At 38.1% G+C, this 15,666-nt stretch overlaps 1 protein-coding gene across 10 annotated transcripts in view; it reads right to left on the reverse strand.

Annotated features, from left to right (window-relative positions):
- Nucleotides 1–15,666, reverse strand: part of MLIP (muscular LMNA interacting protein) — a 111,882-nt gene that overhangs the window by 95,515 nt on the left and 701 nt on the right. The gene's annotated exons all lie outside the window — the stretch shown is intronic.

The following is a 15,666-nucleotide window of genomic DNA, read 5'->3' on the forward strand; positions in this document are numbered from 1 at the left end:
GTCCTGCCAGCGAGCAGGCTGGGGGTGCAGCAGGAGCTGGGAGGGGACAGACCCAGGACAGCTGACCCAAACTGGCCAAAGGGGTATTCCATACCATCTGACGTCATGCTAAACAATATATAGGGGTGGCTGGCCGGGGTGGGGGGGTGGCTGCTCGGGAATAGGCTGGGCATCGGTCAGCGGGTCAGTGAGCAATTGCATTGTGCATCACTTGTTTTCTTACACATTATTATTATTAATACTATTACCATTATCACTATTATTATTATTATTGTTATTATTATTTTCCTGTCTTAATAAACTGTCTTTATCTCAACTCACAGGCTTCACTTTCCCGTTTCTCTCCCCCATCCCAGAGAGGGAGGGGGGAGGGTGAGCGAACAGCTGTGTGGTGTTTAGCTGCCAGCCAGGTTAAACCACAACATCTCCCCAAAAAACTTCTGTTTTAAATTAGCCACCAGATTAACTACTGTATTTCAGCAGTGTCTGTTGCTACGTATTACCAAATCTGAACTCTTATAACAAACTGAAATGCATACATCATATTTTTCTCATTAAATACTTCTTTTAGATGACAGAGAAGTAGATTAAGGAAGAAAATTTGTCACGTTAAGCTAAGACAATCTCTTTTGAGTCCTTATCTATCAGCTCTGAAAAAAAAGTGAAAAATAAATATCCAAATAAGCACCAGAATACTCAACATACTTAATAATTATCACTCCACTTTCCAAGTATGAATCCAGAGAGCAAAAAAAATTTACTTTTATCTTCCAGTATGATGAGTGTAAATTAATTATCGTTTCAAAACTAGTTACAAAGAGACACATACACACACACCCCAAACAGGAATGTTGAAATGCTGATATAATCTGCATTCAGTACTGGTGAGCTTCAGAAAAAATATTTGAAGTTTTGGTATTGTTATTGTTTTTTTTAATCAAAACAGAGCAGTAGCACCTCAGCTGCTTTGGCTGCATTTGTAGAAAGGAGCCACACCAAGCTGAGCAGTAGCGAATAACAGCGAGAGTCCCTTTTCTAACAGCAAATGCAGTCAGGGCTTTCATTCATCTCTACATTAGCAACCAGTCACACAGTGCTTACAACAATCATTGCTATGGAGTTATCAAATTTTTCAGCCACAAATTCTGATCCCTAAAGAGATTAAATCACAGAAGCAATCCAAACAAAATCAGTGGAGTGCAGCTAATGAAGTGCGTGCACAGATCTGCACAAAGTCATAGCCCCAAGTATTTATCAGCCAACAACTGGGCTAGTAACCAGATGCCAAAAGAAAAAAAAAACAGAGCAAAAAAAAACATAAATAATTTGTCAGAAAAGAAAGACTAATACCAGTCAGCTTGTTGTTGATGTAAATGACACAAAACAACTGAAACAAAAAAAAAGAACCAAAACAAAAGAACCAAAATATAATCTCGGGAGATCAATCACACAAACAAAGTGTGCAACTGCACAATCCAGTTTATGTTATCTGATATTACTCTAGGCTTCTCAAAGCTGAAAAAAGGCAAGGTTATCTCTAGACTCAAATGAAGAACAAATCACTGGTCTGAAGAGAGCTACAAAGCTGTGGCTCATTATTCTGCCCAAAGCTGCCTCGTGTGCCTGGCATGCAGCATGCCAGGGTGACACCAGCCCTGGAAGCACTTCAGAAGACACAGGAAAAGAAGATATCAACCAAAACCATGACATATTGCCTGGCACTGATGTGTGAGAAGGCAACCCCATCACTGAGAGAATAGCAGCAAAGGAGGACCATCTCCTGATGCCAGTGAGAGATTAACTGAGGAAATAAGTAGAAAAATAAATCAAGCAAAGAGCTGAGGACTTCTCACTTGAAGGCATGATGGAAAGTATCACTGCTGGCTTTTTGAGTAGAAGAAATACATCTTCTAGCTATACACAGCCATCCTGGGACATAAGTCTTCTTTGTATCTGTCTATATCTGTTTACGTAGATCAATATAGAATCATTTGGGTAAGACTGAGTAACAAGTGCAGTCAAGTGCTTTATACAAAAGTGCCAGAGGGAAAGGAGGGAAATCTTGTTTACAGTTCAGCTAGGCTCAGGCATGAGAGTCCATGACAAAACCAGTTTGCATGGATGGAAAAGAGTTATCCCCAAGATCAGTACCAAACCAACTGGAAAGCTGTGCTGTTGAAGTCAGCAAACAAATCCTCATACATTCAATAGCATGAAGGTTTTTGTCTTCTTACTGACATCTCATATACGCCTATATGTGATAATGCAGGTGGCTACACTCCACAACTAAAATTTTATTTGGAAGAGGCTTTTAAGTGTTTAGGGAGGGGTTAACAGATGTTAGGAGAATCACTGCATCAATACGAAAGGCTGTTACAGACACATTAGCAGAAGGAATTTCTCCTGTTAAGCCAGGCTTACAAACTACCTACAGGCATTCTGGCAAGTAATCTGTGAATTCTACAAGTTTGTTCACAAAACAAAAAATAAAAAAATAAAAAAATAATAAAACCTTACATTAGGTGCAAATGACAGAGTATTAGAGCAATACAATGCAACAATTCACTTCATGCACATCACTATAAAAAATAAGGCTGTGGGACACAGCCCATAAGATCCCTTATTTTTTGTTCTCATTCCCTTTTCCCATGTTTCTTGAGCTTTTCTTCTTCGTGTTTAATTCTTTTCTATTTAATTTTCTCCCTTTTAATTCTCTGTCCCACCAAATTTTTCTCTTTTAGTGTTTTTCCTTCATTTTTAATATTCATTCTCTTTTTTTTTTTTCTTTCATTTCTCCCATTTCTGACTTCTCACACTTTTCTCTGCCTTCTCACACTGATTTTTAGGGCTCCCTACATCTTCCTTCCTACTATCAGCTTTCTTCTCAAGCCTTTTCCAATGTCTACAGCTGCAATGATAAAATGTCCGTGGTATACACCCCATTGCGTGGGACTGCAACCAGAATAATTCAGCCACTACCACTGCAATTTTCCCATCTTGCTGCAGCACTGCTGAGTAAAAAGACTCGTCCAGACCCACTCCACTTTTTACTTCACCAATAATTTTCTCTACAGCACCAATTTCACTGGCCTGCATAGGAAAGGAGTAAAAAGATTTGTCCAAGTCTCATTGTTTCACGAAACAACTGAGTGCTGAAGCTCCCACCAAAAGGAGTTCAGGAATTCACAGCAGCATTTACACCTCAAAAGGGCTCATAGGTTCGACTTTTCAATACCTCCTCCTCTTCCTGTCATTGTAGAACACTTTTCAGCATCTGGAAAAAGACATGTACCTAAATGTGGGACAACAATGTCCTTAACTTATGCTTCTGCTAGCCTAAAGGTGTCTTGGCTCAGCTCAACATCAAGGTGCTCAACTCATGCCCAAAGCCAGCCCATGAATTAATAATCAGGTGTTGCACACATACATCTCCTGATGGGCAACATTCAGTGCTCAGGAAAATAAAAAAAAAAAAAATAAAAATAAAAAAAAAGAGGTGTTGCTTTGCAAAGCCAGGTGTTGATGAGCACACCCAGAAGGCAGAGGCATTTCTTATTGCGTGGCATTTCTTATGACATTGCTGTTTGGCTGAAGGATGGTAGAGCTGGATGAAACATTGCACTGATGGACCGAAAGTGTAAACTTAAGAGGTGAGAATATAAGGAAACATTTGAAAATAACAGGCTGCTGAAAACACTCTTCCCTCAGAAATAAATGGTTGTTCTGTGTCTATTTTTAAATGTTAAAAAGTAGATTTCAATGTATTTGTGAGTTAATAGTTCTTAATAGTTCCAAATACCTTAAGTACTCATCACATAATACCTAGCTAGTCATTTCAGTCATTTTCTAAATAACTGATTTCAACACACAGATAACAAACATAAAGGTACTTTGTGACTGTTTTGTCAGATATATTCATTCCTCTGAGCATAAAAGCATTAACAAACAAAACATCTTAAACTTATGATATAATTTAACTTTTAAAACTTCATTAAAATTGCATTAAAACATGATAACTTTTTCCAGGAAAAATGCAGACATAAATTGTATTATATAGCAATGGCTTTATAAAATTTACACATTTAAAATAATAAGCATTTTATTAGACAACTATTTCCTGAATTCAGGACTAACAAATTTGGGATGTCTATTCATGAAATAAAAGAAAAAGCAAACTGATGACAGTCTTCCAAAGGTTGTTTCAAAATCATATGCAGTCGGGCCTTATATATATTCAATAGGAGCTTAAAATAAGCTTCTGAAATTGACTTGAATGACATTTACAAAGAATTCAGATGAAGAATTTAGTGTACAATAGCTTGTGCAGTGTGTTCTGGAGATGGGAGTAGTCATTGCTTTCATATTTGCTCATAACCTTGCGCTAAGAAGCCCCGATGTAGATAATTCATGGGTGAAATTGCACCATACATCATATAAAATTACAATATTAATGATGTTTATGATGATGCAGAGATAATTAATATTTATGCTACATTACAATGATTTTGATTTTCCATTGGTTTCCAAAACGAAAACATCTTGAATCCTGAATATTTTCTGACAGTTTACTCTGTATTCAATAAACTTCAGCACTAAAATCTCATTGTAAATTCCCATCACCCCCAGATAAAAAGCAAATGTGGCTAAGACATGTCTCAGAATGGCAGGTTTATTTCAGAAGACCCCACAGCCACACTCTGAACAAGTCATGGTGTCTTTTTTTGAGAGCAAAAGCTACCGCACTGAACTCAGAAACTCCTAATAATACTTCAAAATGTTTGGATGCAGTTTCAAAGGTGAAAGCTTTCTTCCATAAATGCTTCCCACATCTGCATAGCCAAATACAAAATAAATAAATAAATAAAAATCTACATGGCTTGATATCTTTTCTCCTGTAAGGCAGTATTTCATTCTTATGCCACACAGATCACTTTATCTAACATAGTTCATATGGAAGAAGAAACATATATAAGTAATTGCAGATTTACTAGAAAATTATCAGCCACTCAGACTTTGATTGGAATGGATTACCTGCTTTTGAAGTTACTTAAATCTTTTGGGGTCATTGAATAACCATCTAACATATTTACATGCAATGAATATTTGATAAATTGTTGCACTACACATATAAGCTGCTGGATATCTGTTTAGAAAGTGTATCTTCTCACAGATATTAAAAATAAGACAGCTACTATCCACTGACCATGATATATCTCTGCACTTAGGAAGGAAAAAATAAATTAATAAATAAAAAATAAAAAAAACCTACAGAACCAAACTACAGCTAGCTTGTAGCTATCTCAGTGAGATAAGTATTTGTTATTAATGTACATATTTCATGTAAATGCCAATATTTTAAAGATCATTCTTCTATTGGGACAAATTGCTTTTCCTTAAGAAGTCTAAAAGAAGACCACTGAAATATTTGAACCTTCTCCTGCATCTTTAATGAGGGAACACCTAAATCTGTAATATTTTGTATGAGAAACAATAAAAAGGGAACACAGGAACATTAATTGTAACAATATACAATTTCATAGACAAGTAGTGTTTTACAAGAAATCTAAGTTTTCCAATAAGCAATAAAAATAAGGTTATATGAGTAATTGTGTTCTTAAATGTATTTATTATCAAGAAATATATGCAGAAATAGAGAAAAGAGATGCTTTCAGAATACTAAGATCAAAATTTTATATGAGATTAAGTTCTGAATTTTATGAAGTATGTAATAGTAATTGCTACACTGCAGTATATTCTGACAATCAGCTTTAACCATCAAAGCTCATCCTGCAACTTCAATGCCTGGTCTCACACCCTTCTCAAGCCTAAAACTGCCTGGAAATTAATTTCATGATGATCTGCATTTTCATGACTCTCACATCTGCAATATTCAAGCAATTCACAGCGTTCCTAGGGAGCCAATTATTTCTATTTTCTAGGCAAAGAACTAAAGAACAATGACTAATATCTACAAATGTTGAATTTGCGGCTTTTAAGAAACAGCCTACTGATGTCCCTAGTTTAGTAATTTTGAGATTGCCACCCATGCACCTTCCTGCTGGCGGCTAATTTCTCAGAGAAGAGTGTGTAGAGCCATTTTCTCAGCTCATTTCTTTGACTGGCATTCTGTGGGATGGTGTAAATGCCAAGTTTCCTTTTCTTTGGACATCTCAGCCTCTTGGCTTATGTTTTCTGCATTTGACAGGAAGCACAAGTTCTGAAAAATGTAAAAAAATATTCACCTGGAAACAGAAGGATGAAATACTAAATTTTATTTAACTGAATTTTATTTATAAAAACACTGAGGATAACTGTGGTTTTGTTCAGACCACGTCATATTCCAAAGTAACTGGTGGATGTGATTCCTAAACAGGATAATAATTTCGGAATAAATAAATAAACACTAATCCTGTTATTGACATTTGTGTCATAGTACTTAAGAATAAAGCAAAGGGAACATTAAATTTGCTCAGATAATCATGATTTCCAAACTCTAAAGTGCATTTTTTCAGAGGTAGATTCTTAGAATCTATAAATGCCGGAGTTTCTGAAAACCCCAGGCAATCCATTACATGATGCAGCATTGAGTCACTATAAGTCATTGGCAAGGTTGGCAACTTTGACCCCCTCAACCCTGAATTCTGCTCCTTAGAAACTGGGGAAGAACTGTGGGTTGACTTGGTTACAGGAAAAATTTATCATTGCAGTCCTTCAGCATATAGACTTTCTGTCCCAGAAAAGACAGCATAAACTGGCTTGCAACAAATAAGTCTAACAAGAAAGGTTGTGGTTTTTTGGTTAACTGCTCCTCTCCCAACAAATAAATCACTGACGGTTTCTTGATTTATTTTTTTTTAATGTATGCAAAATCAGTGTCAGTTCACCTAATAACATAACCAGAATAAAATCTCTGTTTTCAATAGAGATCAATTTCATAACGTTAATGAAAAATGTACCTGTTAAGGAAAAGAAGAGAGACAAATTATGTCCTTTTCTCTGCTGGGATTTCAAACACAAATACTTATCTTTGCATTTTTCTATTCTTGTCTCCAACTGGAATGGAGAACACAGTCTTGGCTCAGGAGTTTTGCTAAGAATTACCATCTCTTTGCTTGATTATAAGAATTACCAACTCTTTGCTTGATTATCACTTAGTTCAGCTGATGTTCGGCTGTTGATCTAGATGCACTTCAAGGTACATTTACTAAAGAAATATTAAATGACACAGCTCTTGCTTGAAGCATGTTTATTATATAAAACCCACAACAACAGCTATATTTTAAGTAGAAGTAAAATGGTGATAAATGTGCTGTCAGTAACTTTTTATGAGATATATGGAACCTCTATGAAAACAATTTTAAATCTATTGAACAAGGAAACAAGTTTTGGTGGCTCTTTCCAAAATCTTCAATTATAAGTGACTCAAGTGAGTCTGATTAATTTATTTCACATAATTTAATAAAATAGCATTTCAAAATCCCTACCATTTTTGCCATGCTTGTTTTCCAAATTTTCATCATGAGCAAGATAGAAAACATGAAGTAGTAAAGACAGAATGCTAATAATTCAATTTCTGCCTCACAGAGACATTTTTTTTTGATTTCTATAAATACTTCAGTTCTAGATTATGAATACATTCGTATATAATTCAAGATAAGAAAATCTTCATTCTGTTGCTTTACATTTTTCAGAATCCTGACAAGCTAAAAGCTGTTGAGCAAAATTAATTTTTCATTTAAATTCAGCAAATCTGCTTTTGTTGCTAACCTGGGTAGGCACAAAAACCTGGGTAGGCACAAAAACCTGGATACAGTAACCTACCAGGCAGGGATGAATGTAGTAAAAAATACCATCAGAAAGTATTTTGGAGTATTTATTGCATGTCACCATTAGTTCTTTGGAAAACCTACCAGTTAACTCTCAACAATTAAATATTTAATGCAAAAAAGGTTTTCTGTATGACCATCATAAGGAAACAAAATTAATCCTATCTTAAAACAACATAGATAAATCTGATGCCAGGGTGACTACTGCCAAAACAAAAAATACAGTTTTTGATACTGCAAAAAACATCTGATAATTCAGCTATCTCATAGAAATAAATAAATAAATAAACAAGAACAGAAATGTTTTGTGAAAATGTAGAATCGCCATTCAAAGCCTACTACTTCCAAATAGACATTCGCCTGCAGATTTGGCTAAGCAGTACTGTATATGTTTTCATGGCATTTGCAGAGCTGCATTACAATAACCTGTCTTGCCTTGGCACACCAAAATCTGCTCCCTGGTCTCTCTCCACTTGGACTAGTGTTTGACCCTCAGAAAGACAGGGAAGGCTGAAGAATGCTTAACACAGAATTTAGCATGCAATGCAGTGGGTTAATAAGCCAGAACATTTTTTATTTTTTTTTTCCCTGCCATAGACAGTCTTCTGGTCAGCTATCATGGTCAAAAGCCTTTGTGCCAATGTAAGCTAGACTGAAAAAATGGACCTCTTTTCCAAATACATGTGAAAAAAACTAATGTACATCTCAATCTCCTGTGTCAGCAAAATCAGCATATTGCATGAACCCATGGTGTTTTCTATGCAAACTCAATGAGAATTGAAGGGGAGGCTTTACTATCTCATTTACAGAAAGAGACATGGCAGCAAAACTATCCAAGTACAACTCCCTGTTTTGCCTGAGTCCATGAATGAACTGAAGAGATGAACTTGACATCCCAAACCAGCCTTGGGCATCTGCTGCCTGCCACGTATAAGAAACAGTCCCCATCCTTCCTCCTTCCAGCATCGTACTTCAATTCACTCCAGATTTCAAGAGAAAGATATTTGGAGACAATTCCATTTTCAAGAAGACTAAAAAGAAGTTTATGAAATCTTGAAAACTACTGTAGAACTGAACTATTACTTTACCCACAGCCTGACTTCTCACTGCACTGAGACACCCCTAACAGCTCACACCTTTCAGAGCCACTGAGCCAAGAATGTCACAGTTTCAGTGGGTTTCACTTGCTGTCAGGTCCCGTTGAATCTTCTCTTTGCAACCACAGTGGTGAAACCACTCATGCATTTTAAAATGAAAGCTGAGACTCTTACACTATTAAGCGATTCTAGAGGACTTGTAATACCATAACAGACACCTGTGTCACAGGATCACAGCTCTAAGAGCAGCCCTACTATGTGTGGTCTCTGGAAGACCATCCTACCAATGCTAGATGCTGATAAAATAGCACAAGGAAAATGATGATGCTTGTTCCAGCTTTAATGCTTAGATCAGCTAATAATGGTTCCATAGTGACAAAAATAACATCTCAAAATGGACTTTGATTCAGCTACAAGGGCAACCACAAAAGCATAACAGCATTCATGTGGCTTCTTGTATCCCACGAAAAAGGTCTTATCATGATGTCTCCTACAGCAGGCATCCAAAAGACTACTCAGGAAAGAAGAGCTGCAGCTCTGCTCCCTTGATACAACAGAACTTGGGCAGCAAGGGTAATGTTCACCACTAAAGTAGAAACATCAGTCAAAGGTTTTGGATGGTCTAGAACCTAAGGACTACCAGACTTTGCTCCATTTGTTATCCAGTTAGGAAGTGGTGGATACTTGACAGGGCTTCATCATTTTTCTACAGCACAAACGCATTCCACACACAGGTTGCATTTCTCCAACCTGTGTTTGTTAACATAAATGCATAACAGATTATATTTAAAAAAAAAAAAATGCTACCCTGCTCCTTTTTTTCCTTATCTGATGGAATCCTGAGAGAAGAAATTAAAAAAAATAATATAAAATAAAATAAAATAAAATAAAATAAAATAAAATAAAATAAAATAATAAAAGCATTACTCAACAGAGACTTGATTATTAAAATAAGTCTGAATAATACATCAGTAAAGAGTATAAGCATGTTTTTAAAAAGAGGGTGAGAGAAGGGAAAAAAAAAAAGAAGAAAAAAAAGTCCCCACTGCCTTCCTTGGGAGACATTTTGGATAAAATACCCCGCTAAAGTTAATTCATTCACTTTTTGGAAAAATACTTATGAAGCTATTGCATCATTGCTACCACAACACCAGAATTACATCAGAAACAAGCAGAAGAACAGATATCCTGATATATGGATCCTTTTCCTTTGAAGTAACTTTTTTTTTTTTTTCTGGGTAAGTTAACATCTAAGGTGTTTAGACTTGTTTAAATACTTAAAATGCATTTAGGAAACTTAATTTGAGAAGCAGTCACTAATTACAATTAATTTAATGACATATCCAGGGAGGACAATATGAGTAAAACATATTGAAATATTATGCATTCCATACTCAATACAAAGCAAATATGGAAACATATTATTGTTTGTCTGCTGGTTGCCCTGAAAATCTAGCTCATTTACGGTCCACCTTCTTTCTCCCTTTCTCACGACTCACTTCTTTCCTCTTATTCTATTCATTGCCAAGTAGCTCTATTTCCAAGAATTCGTATCAAAGTTACAGATTTAATGCCACTGGTGTGTTATTGAACACTTTCAAAATTTAAAGGGCAGTGAATTGAAAGCAGTATTTTTTTTTATTATTATTTTTACAGAATAATGAAGAGTTCTAAACGATGAGCATGGTCTCATTATGTATCAGCGTTAAATGTGTGAAAGGTGCCCTGCAGATGGAGAAAGTTGTTGCCATGTTTCCTGAAAAATACATTGGTGCTACTTCAAAATCAAAGAATAAAAGAAATGTTGCTTGCAAGACACCTCCCAGGGTCACCCAGTCCAGTCTGGCTCAAAGCAAGACTACTGCCAAAACAAGGCCAAGTCAGCCACGTCCTCACCTATTTGAGTCCTGAAAACCTCCCAGAGTGGATAGACCACAAATCTCATTGTTGTTCCAGTGCTGTGCTACCCTTCTAACAAAGGAGGTTTTCTAATGTCCATCCTGAATTTCGGTGTTAGCAGCAGCAATGGACAGCATATGTTTTCCCAAGTGTCACCCACAACTCCTTCCCACGTTCCTGAGGAATATTTTCCCTCAGGAAACACATGATTTTTCTCAATCTTATTTGTGAAATGGTCTTTGTCCCATTCTAACTCTTAAACTATACACAGGTACATATCATCAGATGACACCCCTCCAAGACAGCTTTTTCCACTGATGCAACCAAATCCCACCTCATGCATTCTAGCAATGTCTCTGTACGATTGGCACTGGATTAAAGAAAAGGTAGTGTAAATTGACGTGAGGCGAGAGCTACGTGTCAGGGATTAGAAAAGAGGCCAGAGCAGCATTCTATGTTTCCCCCTTGCTTTGGTCCTGTTTAATGCCACATGAACAGTGACAAAATTATATTGCTTCTTGCAGCCTCCATGTTTAGTCCTTCCTTCCTTGGCAATCACTTGCTGGAGCAATCCATGCCTCTGCACCTCACCTCTAGATAAGCAAGAGGAAACACTGATGCTCTAGTTGCAGCAATGTCTCAGCCACCACATCACTCCTGCACAGTGAGAAGAGATTGTATCCATGCTAGGATCTTATCAGTCTCTTCCTGCAAAGCCACTGCAAAACCTCAGTCCTGCTCTTCAAAGCTCAAGGATGTCTGAAAGCATCTCCCATGACCATCCCTTATAGTAAGAGGCTGCCACAATCTGGGACAAGGTAGCACAGAACACCTGAAGCATGGCAGCCCACCCTGCTGAACCTGGTTGCATGACAGACTCTCCCAGAGGTCACAAAGAACCTGTAAAGCAAGAAAAGGGTAAACAGGAATGAACTAAATGTATACACACAAAACCTTCTTTAACTAATAGTACACACAGAGTTTCCTAAGATAATGCTGAAGATGAGTGTGATGCTCACACTTCAGCACTGAATTATCAAACTGAGGATTGAATTCAATCAATTAGTGTATTTGTAGTAGTTTCTCTTCTGGGTAGACGTGTTTTCATGGCTGGAAAATACATGGCTGACCCGAACAGTGCTTTGCTGTTCCCTTGCACTGCCACCCTGGCTGCACATGTGCATGCACGCAGACCCTGAGCCATACACGGATGTGAGATACCTGAGCCACAAGGAAGGTGGGGGCCTGCCCTGCTAACCAACTCCAGAGCAAGCACGTCCCTCCTATCTCCGTCTCTCCGGGCTCCCCTCACAAAATGGGCTGCTTTTTCAGGGGAGCCTTTAGCACAGCAATTCGCACAGAGAGAACCTTGTTCTCAAGGATCCTTCTGTTACTATCAATGTACAAAGATCAATCATTGTTTCACTTGGGTGGGTTTGATCCAAACTACCTGACTTTGTATGAGTTGTCTCTACATGTTGTTTGTGAAAAGCAAATAATAGTTCTCTGAACTGTACCGCAGCCCATTCTTGCAGAGTACATCCTGTCAGACAAAAACTTAGCTTAATGGCATTTCAGGTGACATATGGTATTCTTTCTGATCCATAGATTGTTTGGTTTGGTTATTTCCTCTACATGACTGTTCTTTTCATTATCACCATCTCGTGTAACAAGTTAAAAACAAACAAAAAAAACATATAATGCAAACTAAAGTATTAAGACTGAATGTTCTGTTACTATACCAATGGAAAATTATTTTAAATGCAATACTTCATGCGTTGTGTTTTCATGGAGGGAACAGAGATCAAATAGGAAACAGACAAGTGTGAAATATAATTAAAATCGTTTCAAATAACAGAGGCAATATGCGTTAATGGAGGAGAACTTCAGAATGTAAACAGACTATTTTGAGCCACGCTGTCAATTCAATAGGGAATCACTAGAATTATTCTGTCCTTCTGAGCTCTTCTAAAATCAAAACTATAAAAAGGAAAATCTGGTTCATCTGTTTAGTCCAATCTATTTGATAGTGAGTCATTCCATTTTCCCATCGCAAAATGGGACTTCCATTATCTTCCATTTCCACAGCCAGCTCAACACAAAGACTCTCTTCAGGATTCTGGCTGCCGGGAAATCTTCCTCCAGGAGGCAAGGACAAGAACTCTTTAACAATAAATTTCACAAATATTAAGTGAAATAGCCTGAAGTGGTAGAGAATTTTATATTATTTATCTCATCCACAGAAAGCAGTGAATGTAAAGGTACAATGCTACACAATAAAACTATCTGCAAGGCTGTCCTACATAGGGGTAGGACGTGAGCATGTATCTATTTAATGGACACTCTTGAATCAGAATATTTTCAGGATGATACAGACCAGATTAGGTCTTTGTTCTTTTGAAAACAGGTAGAAATATCTGTTAAAGACAAAAAGTATACAAAGCCCATTTTTATCTTATGCACAGAAATATATGTTGGTCACAGAACTATGACATTGTAGAAATAACTAAGATGTGGTGGGATAACTCACACGGCTTTAGTGCTGCGATACAAGACCTCCAGAAAGACAAAGAGGGAAGATAAGGAGCAGAGGATCCTTCTGCGTGAAGCACCAGCTCAGATGTGAGAAGCTTGAATATGATTTGTGCAACAGTGCTGGGCAAGAGCTTGTGGGTCAGGATCAGAGGAGAAATCAGTGAGTGTGGCATTGTGGTACTGTGCTGCAGACAGCATAACTGGGGTGAAGAAGTAGTCACAAGGGATTATCCTCCTCTGTGAGGCACTCAGTAGATCACATCTATAATATAGCATGCAGTTTTGGACCCTCCACTAGAAGAAAGACCTAGATAAACTGAAGCAAACTCAGTGGGGACCACCAAGGCAGTGGGAGTTGGAGCACTTTCCCTGTATGAAGGGGCTGAGGGAGCCAGGCTTGTTCAGCCTGGAGAAGAGATGGCTTCAGGGGAACCTAACAGCAGCCCCAATGTCTATGGGAGGTTACTGAGGAGGTGGAAGCAGGGGTCTTTACAGCAGTGCATGGCAGGAGGAAAGAAAAATGGACATACATAGACTGAAACAATAGAAATTTTCAAGAGAAACAAAAGGGGGGAAAAATAGCTTTTTTCCCCCCACAAGAACTGCCCAGCAGTGGAGCAGGATGCCCAAGGAGGTTGAAAACCTCCAAGGATGGGTATGGCACGAGACCCAACTGGATAAAGCCCTGAGAAACCTGGCCTGACCCCGTAGCTGCTTTAAGCAGAAGGTTGGGTTAGAGGCTTCCTGAAGTCCCTTCACTCCTGAGTTATCCCATGCCCCTATGATTTATATAAAAATATGTATATAAACTACCATCTAGTTACACACATAATGTATCATCCAGCTAATAGCATATAAAACTGAAAACAAACACTTCCTGGTGCCTATAATACTAAATAGCTAACATTTGTTATGCTGAAGTTAAATAAGTGAACAAATATCAACAACACATGTACAAATAATATCTGTACCCCAGACTGACACTGCTCCCATGCAGTGTCTGAATATTGAATGGACCTGCAAGTAACAAAGAGAAAAGCGCAGAATCAATAAAAGCCCAGGAGGCACAAAACCGGGAAGAACATGGGGACAAAGTGAAAACCTCCTAGCAATCAGACAGAAAAGCGTTAAGACTAACCAGGCAAACAGAACAGAGGGAAGCAGGGGAGAGAGGCGATGGGGGCGAGGATGGAGCTGGGCTGGAAGGAGAAAGGTGCGGGAGGACGGGCGCCGAGCCAGGGCATTCTTCTACTGTCGGCAGAGAGACACGACAGACACGAGAAGAGATGGGGCCTCCTCCACCCCCTCACTGACCACCCACAAGGATGTGACCTGCCACTGCTGTCGGCGACTTCTCTGAGCTCAGTGTGTTTTTTGAAGCAACCAGCCAGCCCCACAGGTGACCTGGGACGGGTGTTAGCCCAGCTCCAGTCAGTGGGGTTCCTCTTTGCTCCAGTTTGCCATTCTCAAAAGCAGTAAATGACACACACAATGTTGTCAGAAGATCATTATGGTCACAACCGAAGCACTCTGCATTTTGGAAAAGCCTCATTTGTGCACTTAACTGTTTGTAAATCAGGATGCAGCCTGCAGTTAGATAATCACGCTATCTGATTACACCGCTATGCATTCCCCCCCACATGAACCAGTGCAACATGTCAAAGGTTTCCTTTGAAAGTCTTCCTGAAGCTTTTGTGACTTGTATCATTGTTTTTACTTTTGAAGCGTTTTCCTTATATTTTATGTACCAACCACAAACAAAACAAAATAAGGTCTTTGTTAATTTATTAATGAGGAAAACAACAGGTAAAATACCAGATAATATTCATACTTTGAATTCATGCTTAAGCTTCAGCAGTGCCCTTTCACATATTACTAAAAAAAAAAAACATAGTACTCGAAGACCAAATCTTTATTTTGTTTCAGCACTTCCCAGATTTCCTACCCAATGCACCCTATTTAAAACTATTCACTAACACACCAAAGTTCCCGAAGTCTAACCTAAATGAGGCTAGCAGAGGCAAACATCGCTAGCAGAGGCAAACATCCATGGTTTTGCACCCATGGTGCTTGCCCACCATGAACCAAAAACCAATCCAACACCACCACTATGTAGGATAACTGCTAAAATATTCAGTGCTAATTTGTTTCTTAACAAGAATGATGGCCACCTTTCTTCACAGCTGTGTCAAGTCAATAACAAACTGCCCTTTTCATGATATTAAGAAAATAACCTTGTTTATGCAAGGCACATTATAAACTGTGTTTCAAGACTACACTAATTACCAACAAGCTGTGCTTTGACTGTT

Source organism: Anser cygnoides, chromosome 3, assembly GCF_040182565.1.
Source record: "Anser cygnoides isolate HZ-2024a breed goose chromosome 3, Taihu_goose_T2T_genome, whole genome shotgun sequence".
Classification (NCBI taxonomy): Eukaryota; Metazoa; Chordata; class Aves; order Anseriformes; family Anatidae; genus Anser; species Anser cygnoides.